This window comes from Podarcis vaucheri (assembly GCF_965113315.1).
Source record: "Podarcis vaucheri genome assembly, chromosome: 4".
NCBI classification, from domain to species: Eukaryota; Metazoa; Chordata; class Lepidosauria; order Squamata; family Lacertidae; genus Podarcis; species Podarcis vaucheri.
The window spans coordinates 67140064-67161269 of NC_138762.1; the positions used below are offsets into that span (position 1 = coordinate 67140064).

At 41.4% G+C, this 21206-nt stretch overlaps 1 protein-coding gene across 5 annotated transcripts in view; it reads right to left on the reverse strand.

Annotated features, from left to right (window-relative positions):
* The window catches only part of CNKSR2 (connector enhancer of kinase suppressor of Ras 2), a 298892-nt gene that overhangs the window by 232329 nt on the left and 45357 nt on the right, over positions 1 to 21206 (reverse strand). The gene's annotated exons all lie outside the window — the stretch shown is intronic.

Here is a 21206-nt window from a genome sequence, read left to right on the forward strand (position 1 = left end):
TGGATGTTATTGGACTCCCAACTCCCATCAGCCCCATCCAGCATTAGACAATGGTCAAGGGTGATGGAGGGGCACAGGTCCTGCCTCCCACTGAGTAATAAAACTTACAATTTTTAAGCCTTTGAACCTTCAGCATTACCAGGTTGTTTCTTTTTGTGCATCACTGCAAAATATTTACCAAACTTCAACACTCTGTTTTTAATGTTTGCATTTCCTGCTTCTGGGTTTTAACATTTCTGACATTCTAAGGAGGATATTTTATGTGGTCTTTGCATTTGTTTTATTCTTGTTTCTTATGGTTGCTTTCTGTATTTATGGGTGTTAGCTCCCCTGAACCATCAATAAAAGTAATATATAAATTTGTCAAACAAACAAACAAACAAACAAACCCACAAATAGTGCTGTTCAGACACAATGGATTCCTACATTCTCTGGTTTTCTGCCATTCTTCTCCAGATGAATAGCACATTTGTAAAGAATAGAAGCCCTCTGGATGTTGCAGGACCACAATTCCCATTGGCCACAGCCAGTGTGACTAATGGTCAGAGATGATGGGAGATGTAAACCATCAAGTACATCTTGAGGCTCCCAGCCCTGGTTTAGGTACTAACTAGGCACAACCAGAAGTAGTTGTATCCAACTTTCTGCACATTCAAGCCCTGTTTGGAGGATTTAAACTAGTTTGTATGCACTGAAATCCTTGGCAAGTAAAGAAACGGCATAGATTTGGAATAATTTACAATGTGTAGCTTTTGGAGAAAAACAGATGCTGATTTCCAATCTGTTTTGTGACTTTGATTGTTTCTAATATACATCTGCAATTCAGCTTGGTAAGACACCACTTACCAGCTAATGACCTATCAATCTGATGTGTATGGTTAGGAGTGGATATGTTTAGGGAAGACCAACTGCTATCGATTGTTGTTGTTTTTAAATCCCACTATTATTATCTAACCTATTCACCCAGTTTCTAAAGAAGATCAAGTTGAAATACGTTCGAATAGTGCGGGATGAAGAGGACCTGTACAATACATAAATCTTTCAAACACTTTTAAAGTTCTATACCGAGGGAGCCACAAATTTCTATCATCAATCCTTGTGTCTGAGTCTTTATATTCTTCTGTCCTATTCTGTTCCTCACTATACTTATTAACTTTGAAGATTGGTCAAGAACTGTGACATGCAGCTTCCATACATACTGTTATGTTTCAGTCCAGCCAGTGACTTTTGAGACATATTGAATCACTTCTACTCTGTGCTCTGATCAAAGCGGTTTAATTCCTAGACAACAAATGAAATTCTCCTGAGTGATGTCTTGACCTGAAATGTAGATGTCCCATCTTCTGCTGGAGCAACATTAAAACAAGGCTACTAAACTTTATGCCCATTTGTCTTGAGAAATTCACAGTTCCTACTACTACAGAATTTCCTACTGCTACTCCAACATTTCACAAATAATGAATCCAGTTTCCTCTCATAACTTCTCTCCTACATCACTCTACACGAGTCTTGCTGCAGATATACAAAAAAGAACAAGGCTAGAGGGCTTTGGAGTGGCCCTAAAGAGACTGAGTCAAAATCCCAAGGAAAACAGACACTTTTAAGGTATCCAGAGGGGTAGATCTTCAAAATAGTTTTCACAATCTGCTACAGAGCATATAGTGTCAAAAGAGAATCATCCTCATATCCCATCCTTATCACATTCCCAATTATCAAAATGCTTTATGAACATTATCTGAGGACTTTTAGAGAAGAGAATATATTCTTCAGTAGGAAAAGACAAAACAGATGGAAATGACAATTTGCTGCTGCTGTTTTCTTTTTCATGGAAGATAGCTGACACACTAAATAGAATGGTTAAGCTACTGCCTGCTACAGCAGCAAACTTCATTCGAAGCTGTTTCAATGATGGGATGAGTCATATGCTATGGAAAGTGTGCTGACTGTTCTAATATTGGTACTATATGACATGCACCCACTCAACTTCATCGCCGTGCTCCAAACAAAGTTAATGAACACCAAGAAGCCTTAGGAACATTACCTCTTTGGGCAAGGTCTTTTCCCATCCAAAACTTCAAAGACCTCACACTTGAGACACATTAATTTGAGACTGTAATAAATAAATCAAAAAGTTATTTCATTTCTCCAGTTTCCTTTTCAGAGTGAGTACAGATTTATATTCTGCCTTTCCTGACTACAGTAGGATGGTGTCCCATATGCATAGTATAGTGTGATGTAGGACACAGGTGGTGCTCTGGTCTAAACCACCGAGCCTCTTGGGCTTGCAGATCGGAAGGTTGGCGGTTCGAATCTGCATGACGGAGTGAGCTCCAGTTGCTCTGTGCCAGCTTCTGTCAACCTAGTAGTTCGAAAACACACCAATGAAATTAGATAAATAGGTACTGCTGTGGCGGGAAGGTAAATTGCATTTCTGTGTGCCATAAGTGGTTTAGTCAAACTGGCCACATGACCTGGAAAGCTGTCTGCGGACAAATGCCAGTTCGCTCGGCTTGAAGCGAGATGAGCACCACATCCCATAGTTGCCTTTGACAGGACTTAACCATCCAGGGGTCCTTGACCTTTTACCTATAATGTAACGTATAGTGTGAAAAGTGCCCCCTTTTATGCATAGTTTTCCCCATTATCCAAAGCACCCTTTCCCCTAAGTATCATCTAAGTTGTCATTTGAACAAATTCCCATGTATGTATGGAATGACACCCCCCCCCCCAAGGTGTGTTATGTTGCTGTTGGAACTGCAACAGCAGAGTCCATTCTGTGTGCAATTTAAGGGTTAGTTCTGTTAGTGTTAGTCAACTAACCACAAGGGTGATGGGCAGAGGTGTTGTTTAGCAACCAAGTAGAGTGGCAAGATCTTTGCTGAGGTAGCATGTGCCCTGGTTGACTATGTGGATTTGAGGAAGGCTTTCCTCTGTTTGTTTACTTGAATGTCTCACTGCTATGTACAGGGCCTGAAAAAAGACAAAACCTCTCTGTTCCTTTCTTCAGGCCTTGTATCTCTGTTCTCTGTCCGCATTACTTTGTTAAGAACTCCAGCCTTACAGCCCTTTCATCAGCAGGCTAAGATGTACCTCTTTGTTCAGGCTTTTGATGAGGTACATTATATGTGCTTTTATAGATGGTGCTGATTTAATGTATTCAGAATTCAGATTTTATATTGAATTCATCGTGGTTTTGCTTCTGTGCCCTGTCTTAGGACCTTTGAGTGAAGGGCAGCATCACATGACTTGCTGAAGAGCAAGCTGCTAAAAGTAATGAAGCTGTAGCAGTGTATTTTTCAAGGCATGACACTATGTTTTATCGACGGAGGGAATCAATGCTGCAAAATTACTTCTCACACAACCATAAAAACTGCTGCTATGGTCTGCAGAAACCCCATGAGATTGAGATTAATGCAGTAGGACACCTAAGAAACAGCTAGATGCCAGAGGATTTACCACCTCTACTAAAGTCTTTCAATATTCAACAACAACTTGCTTCGCTTGTTGCATTCTGCATTTCCCACGTTAGCTTTCATGCCAACAGAAAAGCAAAAAGCAAACCTAGGAAGACATTCATAGCAATGGGCAATTTACACAGAGCTGACTGCAGAGTATGGCTCTGCTCTGAGAAGATGCAAGTGAGCTAAACTGTGCACTGTGCTCCTGGTCTTCCAACAGTAAGCCTGCTCTCCTGACTGCTAAAAGCAGAAAACTCTAAATCAGACAAGTATCCTATTTATTCAAATGAATACATCATAGATTTGCTGCTTTAAGGACCTCGTAAATCGTAACATTGCCCCATACAGACTTGACAGGGAAATTCATGACTCATTCACTGCAAAGTGTATGCGTTGTTCCATCTACAATCTCCCACAACTTTTCCTCCTTTATAACACTCTGTATCTATTGTTTTCTCATCTATTAGTTTTTCTAGTTATTTTCCTCATGTTCATTCATAGTTTTTTTCAGAGCTCGATGCCCTTTTCAATATTTCCCCATTGTGTCTTGAACCCATCAAATATTTGCATCCCAGTGTACCTCTTCCCTTCTTTAGAGCTTTCTGCAGTTCATTCCAACGTAACTATCACCTGAGAATGCCATTCTTACTCTGTTTGCTAGCTCCCCTGGGTCAGGTTCACGTCAACATACATGTAGTCACTGGATTTAGTTGTTTACAAAAACAAATGTCAGCCATTTTCACAGAGGGTGGATTTGATATAGATACCAATAGCAGCTCAGCTAGCCTCTGGAGTTCTTAGAACAATTTTGCCAAGTAGCATTTGGGGATACTTTTTAATATACTTTATAGTGTGGATTCAATAAACAAATTCAATTAAAAACTTGCCTGAATCTCATTACTTCTAAGTAATAAACCACACAACTGGTGCTGAGACCAAAACACTAGAAATTTAGGTCATCCTCATACCTCCCATTGTCAAATCTCCTGAACACCAATTCATGGCATTTACATTTCTTAGCGCTGATTTCAATAAGAGTGTGGATTTTATGCATGGGTCGAACATCTCCAGGCAGACACATTGTGTAGTACAACTGGAATTCAGTTTGCACTATTAGTTAATCCTGTGAAATAGTCAAGTAACAAGTTTAGTATTGTCAGTTTCCTGTTTATATATTGTGCATTCCCCTGATTATCATGTGATGTTGCAAAGGGTGTGTTTGTGTGCACGTAATGTTGTCAGAAGCAGTGCAAGCCCAGACTCATCTCCTGGTCCTAACATGGAATTTACCCACCCTTCCATTATGGTTAAGCTGACCCAATATAGAGAAGTATTTTGATGTATTTGATGTGTTTCTATACAGCCAAACTTGGTGCAATCCTGCTACTTCTATAGCTGCAAGCCAAACATTCTTAGCACTTACAGATATTTGTAATGTGGACCCTAAGAAGATTGTTCATGAAAATGTCTGGGGCACAAAGTTTAGCTTTATGAAAGCAGACAGCTGTCAACTTCTTAAGCCTGGAACATGTGAGGAGCTTTGCACAACTTGCCTCTTTCTGTTTCAAATCTTTTGTATGGATTGTAAAAGTGGCAGTCTAGTTGTCACCTAGAGAACATATATGGGAATACAGAACCTAGCTTGTGGTCTGAAGCTGCCCCAGTAAGTACAGCAGAGCTAGGTCATGGTTGCACAATATCTAATTACTGCATAGTAATTTCCATGTGAATATTTAATTAAAGTTTGCTTGCTTTGGAATGGCCAGTTTTTAATAAGAACAGAATTGCACCTTTGTGTATATGTGTGAGGGGGTGAGGGACAGAGAAATAATTATTCTGCAGAAACTATACAACAACTCTGTAAGCATTAGAACATTAACCAGTTTTGAGATAAGACTCTGGAACATGAGCCTGCTGTTAATGCTATCACTTTTGTCGTGTATTTTTTTCAATTCTTTATCCCTCGTCAACCATACATAATAGGTTTGTCCAGAAGAGAGGGGGTTTGCCCGGATCTAGTTAGTGAGGTTCATTGCTGAGCAAGGATTTGAAACTGGCCTAGGACTCCCAAATTTAAGGCCTAATCTCCTGCAACAGGGATAGCCAACATGCTGCTTGCTAGATATTACTAAACTACAGCTCCCATAAACCTCAGGCAGCATTGCCAATAGTCAATGATGATGTAAGTTGTAGTCCAGCAATATCTGGAGTGCATTTATAACCCTTATTAACTGACTTGGGATATAGAGTCCCAATGTCAATTTTTTTAATGTTGTTTGCTAAGGGCCTCTTCAGACACCCTTTTATTTCACATTCATTAGAATTTGTGCTCTTGACGCTATTGGGGTAGCTCACAGGTGACCTTGGGCTAGTCCGCTCCTCTCAGCCTAACCCACTTCACAGGGTTGCTGTGAGAATAATATTGGGGAGTTTATGCCACCTTGAGCTCCTTGAAGGAAAGGTGTGACATAAATGTAATAGTAAAAAATTAAAATTTAAAAATACTGTTTGTAGCTGCGAAAGTTTTGGAGTGGTCACACTGATTCATTTTCAGTCAGTGGATATTCTGTAACTTCCTGCTGAAATCCTGAAACTTTTTAATATTTGAAAAGTTCTGGGCTTTTTCCTGCTTTTGGTGTGCTACAGCCCCACTTGCAATAATGTGGTAGCACTGGGGAAGCATCACAAGATAAACTAAAGCAGAATTAATCAACTACTAATGCACTACTATTGTGTCAAGAATATATAGCAGAACATACAGAAAAATACGTATGTGGAGGGGTCTGAGTTCAAAAAGCAGTCTTTTCAAGCTTTATGGATGTATATTCATAGATATATTTTCATTGTTAAGATTTTCAAGTTCATGTGTATGAAGATTTCTAGTGCAATCATGTTTATTTATCAAAAGTATCTGTCTTCCTGCCCATCTTCCAAGTATCAAAATCAATTATTCACTTGATGCAGCAATAGCATTATTATCATTTACCATTGCTGAGCTGTTCTCTTCTATCCGAGTTCTATTGTGTTGCTTTCTGTTCTTCTTGCTCTTCTGAAGTAGCCAGGTTTCTGTCTTTCTGCGTTTTGCCTGTTATTAACTGTTATCGAATAAGGTCTGAGAATAACATTAATCTCTACGCAACATCTTTGCATTTCTAATGCCAGAGTTAGCTTCTCCATCTGAAGCTAAGTAATTACTTCTTCCTAACACTTTAATACTTCATAACACTTTGCCAAAGAAGTATTTAATATCACTGCAGCAGAATTCTCTTCTAGCTTGAAATTGTCCGAATTAATTGTACTTACGTGTGGGTTGCTACCACTTGAACCTGGTGTTAGTCAGTCGTCTACAGTTAAGAACATTTTAAAACAATCACACAACCTCACAACTAGTAATTTCAAGGTTGCCAGAAACAGTATATTTTGGCCATCAAATGCTTGAGCAAGCAAGAATGTTTTGAGATCGCCCCTGAATATTAATAATATTAATATTAATAATGAGGAAGACAGACACACATTGGCAGGGATCACATTGGCAGGGAGCACATTTCACAAACAATTATTTTAGGTGCTTTGGTCCCAAGTCACTTAGGGCTTTGTTCACTAGTGCTAACAACTTGAATTGGCCCAGTAGCTCCCTGGAAACCAGTGCAGTGCTTGCAGGACCAGTGGCACATGGTCGTATTGGGCTGCCCTTCTCACCAACTTGACAGCTGCATTCTGCTCTAGCTTGCAGCTTCTAGGCCATCTTAAAGGGCAGCTCTATGTAAATCACATTACAGTACCATCTAATTACCAGACACAAGAACTGCCCAGCCAAAGCACCTCTGTCTTATAAGTATTTAGCCTTAGTTTATTGGCCCCCAGTCCAGCCTATCACTGCTTCCAGGCATCAATCTAGCCTCTCCTGATTCAGAGGGAATGTAGAGATAGCATATTGACATTGTGCTCCAGATCTTTGGATGGCAGCTCTGAACAGCTTCTTACAGATGTTGAATACCACAAGACAAAGAATGTGTTGAAGGAACTGGACATGGAGGGAGGGATTAATTTCCTTCATGGTCACACATCACCCCATGTATGAGATAAGCCAACAGATGCAAGGCCAGCCAAGCCAGTTGAGATGGCAGCAGCCCAGTGCCATCTATATAAGTGATTAAGGCATGTCACCTCTTTAGTCAATGAATCTGTCCGTGAGTTGGAGTCTGTAATACATCTTGGAATTGCTGGAGCAATAGAAATACTTTCTACTTGTGTGTGTGTATATATATATGTATGTATCTGTGTCTGCAAAGCCTACAAGCTATATGTATAGATCAGTGTCCAGAACTGTAATTCTGAATACCCTGTCCTGTAAGGTAAGGGTAAAGGTAAAGGACCCCTGGACAGTTAAGTCCAGTCAAACTGGACTATGGAGTGTGGTGCTCATCTTGCTTCAGGCCAAGGGAGCTGGCATTTGTCCACAGACAGCTTTCTGGGTCATGTGGCCAGCATGACTAAACTGCTTCTGGTGCAACAGAACACCGTCACAAGTGCCAGAGTGCATGGAAATGCCATTTACCTTCCCACTGCAGTGGTACCTATTTATCTACTTGTGTTGGTATGCTTTTCAACAGCTAGGTTGGGAGGAGGTGGGACGGAGCAATGGGGGCTCACCCTGTCGTGCACACTTGAACTGCTAACCTTCTGATCAGCAAGCCCAAAAGGCTCAGTGGTTTAGACCACAGTGCAACCCGTTCCCTTTCCTGTAACATGGGCTGGAAGTTCCCCTCTTTTTCCATTAGGTTTGCAATATCAAACTAACAGTGCTAGATAGAAGGGCTGATGACACCGTAGGTTACGGGGAAGTCATATTCATTGCTCTACATTTGTATGCAGCCTTTGTCTCCGCTGCCATCACAATGCATTACCATTGTCCTTAGAAAGAGGTTAGGAAGATTAGATGCAGAAGTTCTGATGGCCAACAGTGTGATGAAAAAAGACAGACAAATTCATAGAACATAGCAATGTCGAGAGTTATTAAACAAGACCAGAGTGCTAGGAGTGGTGCTTTGATTGTTCCAAAAAATGGGAGTGTGTGAAAGAGCATAAAAAGTGCTGCTAAACACTTCCTCTAGCATTTAGATCTACCGACTGATGGAAATAGTTACTGGATTGGATGGGCCACTGATCTGAATCATTCAGGCTGTGTGCGTACTTAAATCCAGTATACAGATTTTTGAACATTAAGTTTAAAATTGATAGGATGTTTTGAAATATATGCACTGCAACCCATTAGCTCAGTCTTCTTTAGCTCACTTTTATATGAGTAATTGAGAGGTCATCTGCTGCAGCAGCAGGCAATAAACGTTTCTCTGGAACTGTGTTTGCTTCTCATTATTAGCATAATCACAGCTGTGTTCTCCAGTGGGTGCGAACTCATAGGGAATAGCAGATAACTTAATAATAACAATAAATCTTTCACTGCTAAATCTAAGGAAAATGAAATGTTAAAGCAGGCCATGCTAAACCTGGCATCCTCCACATGTAAGATTCTCAGAAGCCCCAACCAGCATAGCCAGTGGTCAGGGGTGATAGGAGTTGTAGTTCAGCAGCATCTGAAAGGCCAAAGGCTGGCATGTCACCAAAACACCCCAGCATCCCTATCTGTTTGACATCTAATGGAAGGGTGTTCCACAGTGGCAGGAGCCACTACTGAGAAGGTCTTCTGCCTGGTTCCCTGTAACTTCACTTCTCGCAGTGGAGGTGGATCTCAGTGTCCAGGCTGAACAATGGGGGTGGAGACACTCCTTCAGGTATTCAGGGCTGAGGCTGTTTAGGGCTCTAAAGCTCAGCACCAACACTTTGAATTTAAGAGGGGGAAGGACCACTTGGGGAATTCCAGGCAGGCTCCAGTGCAGAGACAGAGCTTCAGGGGGTGCCACTGAAAGATGAAGTTCAAGGGATGGGCATCTGGTGGGAGGGTCTCAGGAGGTTTTCCCATATGTGTCTCATTTTTTCCAGTCTTAAATTCAGATGTGTGAAATTCAAAGAATAGCTGTGTTTCAATTGGCTTACTGTTCTGGAAAGTGTGAATTAGGCAGGTTCACGTTAAAATGCAAACAAAACTGAATCCCCCCCCCATCCATGTTGGGCACTGACCTGTACCTTTCATAGGTGCAGACAGGGTGCATAGGTGTAGCTGAACAATGTAAGTCCTAATTGAATAGACTTTGAACATGGCATGGAAGGAATTTGTATGTAGGAATGTTCATCTGCAGTTTATCCACAATACTATAATTTGACTGCCAAGTATGAACCTGAACCCAAAGTGCAGATGCTTAAGAAAACAAAGGCATATTTTCAGAACCAATTTCTCTCAGAGCAAAGCAATTATGAACCACTCTGTCATATTGTTGTGAGCCTCAAGGCAGTTTGGAATGCCAGTAGAACATTACAAAGGTGAACCCAGTTTGAGTGTCCCATTTTGATGACACTTTGCTTCAGAGCCATCATTTTGAAAGGGAACAGCCATGTAATGAAAGCCTATGTTCCTTCTGTAAGGTACTAACAGAGAGGGACCACACAAGCCCGCAAAGCCTATTTGATTATTCTCCCATAATTTTCTGGTGTGATCACCTCAAGTTCTCATTATGAATAATTCACAGCTAAGCAGCTTGAGTGTGAAGTGGGGACATTCAGAGCAGACAGAGAAGCTGAGTCATCCCAAGGATGTGGTTGTTTATCACATTTTGAACAATGCACTTCAAGAATCATTCTCTTCTTTAGAATAAGACAGTCAATTTTACTAGGGCCTCTACAAAGATGAAATCTGTAAGAACTGCAAGACAATGTTCCTTTTATATAGCGGTGTGTGTATATTGTTGTTGTTTTTTACTTTAGAGAGCCTTACATGTTTAACTTCAAAAGAAAAACAAAGATCTTGCTATCTGTGTTAAGTGCTCGTTTGAATGCCACAATTTGAAGTCTAAAACTAGTTCAGTCTAACCAGTTCTGGCAACATAGGACTTATTCATTTCAATGTACTTTTTGACGGCACATAATTTGTAAACCAAGCTGGCCATTCTCAAACAAGGGAGGCTGATACTGGCAAAAGGAATTGTGAACTGCACATTCCAGGGTCATAATCTCCTTCTTAGCTGTAATTTTACTCTTCTTTATAACTTGAAGACATAAAAAGATCCATTTTATGGCCGTTCTATAATGTCATCTGCTAATGTAAGTTTAAAAATGGGGACTATAATGTCACAAGATAAAAGTAGACTGGAATTTCTACATAACTGAAGCTCGTCTGATTCTCCTCTCCTAAACGGCATACTGTATGAAAATCTAAAAGATATTAGCTGTGGATTTACAACAGTATATGTAGAAGAAGAATAACCAGCAACTTACTGTTTGAATTCCCACTTCAGAGGGGTTTCTATAGAACTCTGGATATTGCTATTATGACAAAATTAATGTATCATATGCAAATTCAGGCAGGACTTGTTACATAAAGAAAAAGTACAAAGAAATGAGCAATGTCTGCATTATTCTAGAATGATAAATAAGAAGATACATTATGCTAGTACTACTTTCTGGAAATGACCCAGCAGGCAGGAGTGGAATTACTGTGATATAGTGCCTCCAGCTCCCACCCTGAGTTGTTCCAGAAGGATACAATGGTCAATGCTAGCAAAAGCTGCCAAGAGATCAAGGAGGACCTACAGGGTTGCACTCCCCCTGTCTCTCTCCAAATAGAGGTAATCAAACAGGGAAGACAAGGCTGTTTCAGTGCTAAAACCAGACCTGAAGCAGGACTGGCATGGATCCATATAATTTGCTTCCTCCAAGTATACTTGCAGCTAGTCAGCTACCAGCCTCTCAGTTACCTTCCCCAATAAAGGAATAGTAGAGACTGGACGGTAGTTTTCTAAAACCTCTGGATCCAGGGAGGGCTTTTTCAAGAAGGGGATAGTTGCTGTCTTTTTCAAGGCAGTAGAAGAAGAAGAAGAGTTTGGATTTGATATCCCGCTTTATCACTACCCGAAGGAGTTTCAAAGCGGCTAACATTCTTCTTTCCCTTCCTCCCCCACAACAAACACTCTGTGAGGTGAGTGAGGCTGAGAGACTTCAGAGAAGTGTGACTGGCCCAAGGTCACCCAGCAGCTGCATGTGGAGGAGCGGAGACGCGAACCCGGTTCACCAGATTACGAGACTACCGCTCTTAACCACTACACCACACTGGCTCACACAGTGGCCATTAGTCCCTCCCATAATGAGGCATTAACTACTTCCTGGACCCATCCTGTCAATCTCCTTCTACTAGATTTTCATGAGCCGTTGTGGACAGGGACTCGGAGGGCAACATAGTCAACCACACCGCAATGAATTCCCTGTTCACATCATCGGGCTTCAACATCTGAAACTGATTCCACATATTGAAACTCAATAGCATGCCTAAGACCTCCAGTGGGCCTGGACTAACAGTGGCATCAAGCTTGGCACAGATTTGAGCAATTTTGCCCTCAAAGTGCTTTGCAAATCTTTCACATCAGGCTATTGAATGTATTGCCCTGCACCATCCTAGTTACCTCTCTAAACAACTCTGTTGGGTGGTTCACTGAGGACTCACTGAAGGTCAGGTACAGGTTTTGACAAACCCCCTCTATTTCTCTTTATTGGGTATTCTTCTCTCACATGTAGCCTTCTTCTCAATTCTGCTTACCGAGCGTGGACTTGTAATATTTAAGGATGCTCCTGGCCCAACTAAGGTACCATGGTGCATTAGAGAATGGCAGCAGTAGAATTACTTAGCTATATCTGTTCATAATTCCCTTTCATTTCAGCACTCAAGAGACCTCCAATTTACTGGAAGGTGGTACACATCACAACAACGATTAATAATGCTTTAATTGTAAATGAGAACATTGATGTTAGAGAAAGGTTTTTAGACACATTCCTTACCAGCTGAAACCAATTGTGTTTTCTCTTTGTGTAGTGCCCCCGCTAGACTAAATGTATGCAATTTTTCCATTTTTAATCCTTATCAGCTCCATGCTCACACAAACACTCAAAAGATTCACCATAGATTGTCAGGTATTGGGTAACCTCTGACTTAGGAAATGTAATATCTGCTTAGAATGTGTTCTGTTTTTTTGCCATTTGGGGGAACAGTACTCATATGTCCTCAGTTTCTTGAGCAGTTTCAAGAAATAAATGAAGAATACAGTTTGTTTCAGGAAGATACATTCTTCATCTGTTGAGCACTCCTAAAGTATTCTGTTTCTGATTAAAACATATGGCTAGTTTCATGTTCTATTGGTAGCTCACTGTGCTAGAATGATGCCAATACAGTCCAAAAATTTTGTTTGCACAGCTCAGAGAGCCTTCCTTCATTGCCTTACATAATTTATTTTTTCTGTATATTAAAATACTGCACGAAAATCTCTAGTTAGATCCAGAGAACTAAAAGTACGTCAGAATATAACTACTCATCTTCATCCACAAGTAGTTCTCCAATAATAATGTTATGCAAATAAAACGGTCATTACATGATCTGACATTTGACAATTCATGCTAGGTCAAAAATCAATAGGAAATATTTATCCTACTTTTAGCTATACTTAGGTTGATTTGAATACAAGTGAACACCACATAGGTCCTGTCTGCAATAGTATTTTCAAATTCAACAATATCACATGCTTACTTTCATTAAAGTACAGGGTTTAAGAGCTGGGTAAATTTGTCCTGGAAAAGTTTTAAAAATATTATTAATAGCACTGATCAAGTTGCATAGCGTGCCACCTCCCACCAACCTCTGCAAAGATTGCCATTGGACTGTAGCAGAGCTTTCCAAACTGTGTGTCACAACACATTAGTGTGTCGGCTGCAGTGTGTAAGTGTGTTGTGTGAACGCTCCCCACGCTCCTCCTGGGGCTGGAAAGGGGTTAGTTTAACCTCTGGTTTGCTAGTGAAACTGAATTATTGTGTCGTGAAATGATGCATGTCTAAAAAGTGTGTCGCCAACATGAAAAGTTTGGAAAGCTCTGGGCTATAGTTTCTGAATAGACTTTAATAACAAACCCATGCTCACAAAATTATGGCTGACAGGTCAAAATTGAAGAGAGCAGATTGTAGCCTTTTCATCAGATGGGATCCCCTAATGTCTCTTTTTTGCTACAGATGAGTGAGAAGAATAGAACAAGGAGCCAATTTATCAAAGCCCAAATGCTGAAATCCTGCTCCCAGAAGATAGGAACATGCACCCATGTATCGGATGGACTACCTTGATACTTTGTTTGGACAGCAGTTCACCTAAGAACATTGTCATTCCCTGGATGGAACAAGAGCAACAGTGATGTGCTATCATGCTTCCTCTGAGGGTCTTCTGCTGGTTCCCTCACTGTGAGAAGCGAAGTTACAGGGAACCAGGCAAAGGCCTTCTCGGTAGTGGCGCCCTCCCTGTGGAACACCCTCCCATCAGATGTCAAGGAGATAAATAACTGCATAACTTTTACAAGACATCTGAAGGCAGCCCTGTATTGGGAAGTTTTTTATGTTTGATGTTTTATTCTGTTTTGATATATGCTGTATGCTGCCTAGTGTGGCTGGGAAAACCCAGTCAGATGGGTGGGGTATAATTAAAATAATAATAATAATAATAATAATAATAATAATAATAATACGGTAATAATGGAGTATGCCAAGCTTGTGTGCAGCCTTCTGCTGAGATAAAATGTCCAAAAACAAACACAAAAGCACTATTGGCAGGGGGCAAGGGCATGGGTAGAGGGAGAAACTCCAGGTGCTTGAAGGAAAGTTTATTTTAGACTAACGCATTTTGGAGCAATCCTTCCTTGGGGCACATTTTGAAAAGCAATCCTCATTAACTCTTCAGAGGAGACAATTAGTATTTAATCTATAGGTAAGTGCTGGACAGAATCTGATATACTTCCTTCTTTATTGGAGATAACTCAAGAACTTCTTCTTGTTGTTGTTTAGTCGTTTAGTCGTGTCCGACTCTTCGTGACCCCATGAACCAGAGCACGCCAGGCACTTCTGTCCTCCACTGTCTCCCGCAGTTTGATCAAACTCATGCTGGTAGCTTCAAGAACACCATCCAACCATCTCATCCTCTGTCGTCCCCTTCTCCTTGTGCCCTCAATCTTTCCCAACATCAGGGTCTTTTCCAGGGAGTCTTCTCTTCTCATGAGATGGCCAAAGTATTGGAGCCTCAGCTTCACGATCTGTCCTTCCAGTGAGCACTCAGGGCTGATTTCCTTAAGAATGGAGAGGTTTGATCTTCTTGCAGTCCATGGGACTCTCAAGAGTCTCCTCCAGCACCATAATTCAAAAGCATCAATTCTTCGGCGATCAGCCTTCTTTATGGTCCAGCTCTCACTTCCATACATCACTACTGAGAAAACCATAGCTTTTACTATACGGACCTTTGTTGGCAAGGTGATGTCTCTACTTTTTAAGATGCTGTCTGGGTTTGTCATTGCTTTTCTCCCAAGAAGCAGGCGTCTTTTAATTTTGTGACTGCTGTCACCATCTGCAGTGATCATGGAGCCCAAGAAATTTGTTCTCCTTCTATTTGCCAGGAGGTGATGGGACCAGTGGCCATGATCTTCGTTTTTTTGCTGTATTTTGCACTCTCCTCTTTCACCCTCAATAAAAGGTTCTTTAATTCCTCCTCACTTTCTGCCATCAAGGTTGTGTCATCTGCATATCTGAGGTTGTTGATATTTCTTCCGGCAATCTTAATTCCGGCTTCGGATTCATCCAGCCCAGCCTTTCGCATGATGAATTCTGCATATAAGTTAAATAAGCAGGGAGACAATATGCAGCCTTGCCGTACTCCTTTCCCAATTTTGAACCAATCAGTTGTTCCATATCCAGTTCTAACTGTAGCTTCTTGTCCCACATAAAGATTTCTCAGGAGACAGATGAGGTGAACTCAAGAACTACATAACCTATTTTCTTGCTTGTGTTCATCTTAAGCATTTTTTAAATTTAAATTTAAACCCTGCCTTTACATGCAGTGGTGGTTGTTTTTGTGTATATTTGTTTATTTATCTCAATTACATTTTTATTGCTGGTAGTAAAAAATCTCTGGATTTTGTGGAGGATTTGCTTGTTTGGAAGTGCTTGTTCTGCTTCCCATGGAAGCGCCCATGGGCCAAAGTACTGGTAGATTGTTGTTTTAGCACCATGGATAGCTCCTAGTGCTCAATTTGTTCCAACAAGCCTTGGAAGTTAACCAAGGCTTTATGAGCCTCTTCCTCAGTCTACTTCTCATTGGCTCCTCCCCATTTTGGAAAGCTAGAGACTAATCCTTTTGGCCTGAAGACAAGTAATTATTCTGCTTTCCAAGGCCTCCCATTGGATGCACTCCCTGAACCATTGGACTAGCAAGGCAGTGTAGGAGATACTTGGTTCCTCAAGCTCAGAGAACATCCTAGATCAGGTTCTATGGCCCCTGGGATCTGGCTCAGTGTGCTCCAACCTACCCCAGATTCAGTGGTCCTCTGATCACCATAATCAGGCTCAGAGCTAGAAACCCACTCTGTCTCCTTAGCTGGTGACAATGTAGTCTCGGATTTGGTGTCTTGGATACTGCAGGGGACTGCTGAATTGCATGGCATGAAAGGACAAGTAACCTGTTTCCATTCCCAAACCCCAAATCCTAGTCAATTCACTACCATCCTGAAATACCAGAGGCAGAGAAGGATCCTGGAGAGTCACAAGTCTCTGTTGGGGCAGGGGGTGTGGCATTGGACATGGTGAAGCACAGAACTGTATCCCTGTCTGACTCTGCACTGATTGAACACAGCCAGAAGATGGAGGCTCTGTGCCCCATGAAATTGGAAAGTGGTGAGGAACAGAGATCTGTTGCTCTTGACAAGTACAATCACCAATCCTGAACATAGATGCATTCAGCTGACAAACGGACAAAAGGACAAAATGAAATGTTATTTTAGGCTATCAGCCTTCCAAATAAATTGATTTATTTTACAACTGGAGGTGAGTATTTTACCAGTATCTGAAAAGTATTTATCCATAAGCTTTTCATTGGGACTTACTGCAAGTCAGCAACTTCAATACATGCAGCAAAGATGCTCTCCATGACAGACAGAAAACAAATCTGACAATGCAACCGATTTTTCCTAATGGACATCATAGATTTATGGCTTGCCGATTCTTTGCACAGCCACAACTCCACACATCTTTTAAATATGGCTTTGTTCAAATATTAATGCAAGCTTAGCAGACAAGCATTCGTGTGCCAAATAAAATGCCAAAGGTTACTAATGACTTCTGAACAAATACAGTTCAAGTTGCTACACAGCATTTGAAAAACAGTCCACACCTCCAACAGCAAAAAAGGTCAATATTTTAATTTCACAGTGTACACAACTAGCCACTGGATGTGCTTTTCATTTAAGAATTAGCAATAGAGTACTGTCAGCAAAGTGCTACAGTTGGAGCACTAATTGCTTCTTTTTGGTGTTTTACTCTTATTTATCAGTTATCTTACATCAAATAAACCAAATGGCCCCTGGTCAAGGCAACAGTAAGGTTACAAAAATACCGGCAACAGTACTTAACTTAACTATCAGATTTTTTGCAATTAGGAAAGTGACAAGAAAATTCACTGGTAACATGTGTGATAACACTTTGATACAACATCATCTAACCTCCCCACAAACCAATCAGAATTAATGCTCATTACGTAGCCAACATAGTCTAATTTCCCCACAAAGAAATAGGATTCCCAATAAGCAAGTCATCTGGAAGTACCTTTTATATATTCCACAACAACTGAGTAAACACTGCTCGTTGTTTGTGATAAAAACCACCATCTGAAAATGTGAAAGTAGACTAAAACAGGGGATTTTTAAAAAATCTAACATCATAATCATCTGCATTATAAGTTAGTCCCATTACGCTCTATGATACTGTTGTGTGCTGCCCCAATCTCTGAGAGGTGCGAGATTCCAGGAGTTCCATACACTTACCAAGCGTTCATGCTTCCTTTGGAAATGAGGCACAATAGGGACTGTGGTGTCTTTATGATATTTGGTATGTTTACATATATATACAACATGAGCCTAAAATGGAGGGGTTTAGTGCACCAAAAGGGTATTGTTTCTCCCGTAAGTGGAGCCATGAATTCAAACAGAAAACAATCATTGCACTCTCTTTCTCCTTCTCTCTCTAGTTCGATGCTTTTCCTTCTAGGTCACACCACTACAACTCTCTACTACAAACTCTGGGCTTGTCTGCTGAGAGAGGGACCGACCCCCACCCATTTGCTGTCTTGCACTGAGCCACTTAATCCCCCATAACCTCACCAGGAAGCTACTTGACTTGATTAGTTTTTAACACATGCTGGATCCAGGGGTCGGGCACTGCCCTCCTCCAAACTCATAAAAATACATTCTCTAATAAATGTGCTTAAATCATTCAAAAACCTACCATTCTGTAAACCAGTTAACACCGGAAAACCCTTTTTGAAACCAAAATGTAATCAGTAATCTAGGCTAGGACCAACTGTCTGAGATTAGACTAAAATTCATGGATAAGTATTATTTGACTGAAGAGTGAATTATTTTGGCTTGCAGTGGTTGGCACATCTCTGGGTGACATTTTAAAGCATGCCTTTAAAGCAAGCAGCTGTGCATCTAAATGCTAGTGATTGTGTTTGCTTTGAGCTGCAGATATTGCTTTGTGGGGGGGGGGGGCTTGCCAAAAAAATGATAGATAGCGAAGTTAGACCAACAGTAGAAGTTTTAACAAGATCTACAGCCAAAGTTGATTAACTGGGAACACATTATGTAATTTTATTTTTAAAGGGTCTTGTTGGTAGTCAAGTTGACTACATAAATCACACATTTGTGATATATGCAGAAGGGAATGAATCATGAGAGGCCGTGATTTAATAGCTAGGCTGAGATTTACAAGCATAGACCAATAAGGGGGGGGGAAATCAATAGACCATGGGTAGGCAAACTAAGGCCCGGGGGCCAGATCCAGCCCAATCACCTTCTCAATCCAGCCCACAGATGGTCCAGGAATCAGCATGTTTTTACATGAGTAGAATGTGTGCTTTTATTTAAAATGCATCTCTGGGTTATTTGTGGGGCATAGGAATTCGTTCATTTCCCCCCCTTCAAAATATAGTCTGGCCCCCCACAAGGTCTGGGGGACAGTGGACCAGCCCCCTGCTGAAAAGGTTTGCTGACCCCTGCAGTATACCATATACAAATCTGCATGGCATTGTTTGCAGTGGTAGGAATACTCAGATATTATATTGAAAGCAATGTAATGCAGATAAATGGCATCAACAATTAGATGCCCATCCAAATTATGCTGTAATATGTAGAAGCAAACTACAGGTTATCTTTTTCTTGAATTCACACACAGCTATGAAACACATATTTCTGAGCAAGTTAATTTTAATTATCAGTTTACATTATTTTTTTTAAGTCCTAATGAAAATTCTGCAACATTTTCATGTGAATTTCTCCTAATACAGTGGTAAAGGTAAAGGTAAAGGTACCCCTGCCCGAGCGGGCCAGTCTTGACAGACTCTGGGGTTTGTGCGCCCATCTCACATCTATAGGCCGGGGGCCAGCGCTGTCTGGAGACACTTCCGGGTCACGTGGCCAGCGTGACAAAGCTGCATCTGGCGAGCCAGCGCAGCACACGGAACGCCGTTTACCTTCCCGCTGGTAAGCGGTACCTATTTATCTACTTGCACCCGGGGGGTGCTTTCGAACTGCTAGGTTGGCAGGCGCTGGGACCGAGCAGCGGGAGCGCACCCCGCCGCGGGGATTCGAACCGCCGACCTTTCGATCGGCAAGCCCTAGGCGCTGAGGCTTTTACCCACAGCGCCACCCGCGTCCCCCAATACAGTGGTACCTCTGGTTAAGTACTTAATTCGTTCCGGAGGTCCGTTCTTAACCCGAAACTGTTCTTAACCTGAAGCACCACTTTAGCTAATGGGGCCTCCAGCTGCCACTGTGCCGCTGGAGCACGATTTCTGTTCTCATCCTGAAGCAAAGTTCTTAACCCAAGGTACTATTTCTGGGTTAGCAGAGTCTGTAACCTGAAGCGTATGTAACCTGAAGCGTATGTAACCTGAGGTACCACTGTATATGTATTTTTTCCTGATATACAGTTTTGCAAAGCACTTCTTCTTAACATAATACAATTTTGTATGTTGTTTACACTAATATATCTTTTTGTATATATGTTTTATCAAGTACTGGTATATAAATTTTTCTACACACTACTTGGCTAGAGGACTACATTGCCAAATTCGGTGTATGAATTTCAAAGGATAGCTGAGTTTCAGTTTGAACATTATTTTGTAGTTTGCTAATTAAGTAAGTTTGCCATTAAATGAGAACTGAATCAAGTTTCTCCTCCATTCCTAGTTGTGGGTGGTTTGGGGACATGTCCATGAGGTGACCGGCTCAGGTGGCAGAATCCAAAGAAGCAGCAGATCTGGCCTCCATGTTTGGCTGCTGCCATTGCCACTGGTGCACTCCTTGGCAGACAGATCTGTCACCTCTTCAGCAGCAACCCCCCCATGCCACCTCTACAGAGACCTCTTGATGAATAGGGGTGTTGCTGGTTTCCTCCCACACTTGTTTCCGTCATAGATCTTTATTCCTCCCTCATTTCTGGTATAGATTTTTACTCACCCCCTTTCCCCTGGTGTTTTGTGTGTGCATGTGTGTGCCATTTAGTGGTATGCCTTAGGTGTCAGTATTTCTTGGGCCAGCCTTGGGGCATGCTGTAGTCTTTTCTGTCCCCATCTTGCCCCAAGACCACAAGGGAAACTATGCTAGCCTAGGAACTGGTGTAGCTTCTTCCCATATATTTCCCTCTCATTGGAGGGAACAATGAGAGGAAAGCTTTCAAAGGCACACAGAGGCACACAGGAGCATTCTTCTCCCCCATATCCCACCTGCCCTACTCAGGACATTGGAGAAGGTGAACAAGCAGCCTTTAGTCTCCCTACCTCCAGTCATCTACCTGCAGCCTAGAAGCGTTAGGCATATTAATACGTCTAATAAAAAGAAATAATTATTAATTTGAAGTGGGGGAGATATCTAAAATACTGACAACTGCTCATCATTGTAACCTACAGCAACTTTAAATCAATTAAAAGTAAATATAGTTTAAGCTTCCTAACATTAAGAGCCAGTCTTCTGAAAAATCTCCATAAAAGCTGTAGGAACTCCCATTTTCAAGCTTCATCAATGCCTTGACAGTATAATTAAGGACCACAAAAGCTTGCCTTTACATTAGAAAACCCTGTTTTATAGGGCAAGGGACAGACCAGTGCTTTCTTAAACTGTCTTTCAGATCATTCCTTCAGTTTAATGGTAACAGATTATTCCTGTGAACACGGCAAGTAAGGCCTTTACAGAAGTAAGCAAAAGCTTAGAGCTTTATAATCCACCCACCATAGGTTGGAAGTGTTGCAGCTATGCCTTTGATGCCAAGTCAAAAATGACAGGCAAATTAACTGGAGTGCAAACATATCCGTCGAGTATTACAGATAAAATACACTTTGTAGCTCTTGCTGGGCTACAGGCTGCAGTCTGAGGTAAGCCAGAAACTGTGAGAAATGCCAGCAGTCAGGACTGAGAAACAAGCCAGGACCAAAAGAGCAGATGAGGTAGTAGGGCTGAGGAGCAAACCAGACATCAGGGCAAGTCAGAACCATAGGACCAATCAGAGAAAGGAGTG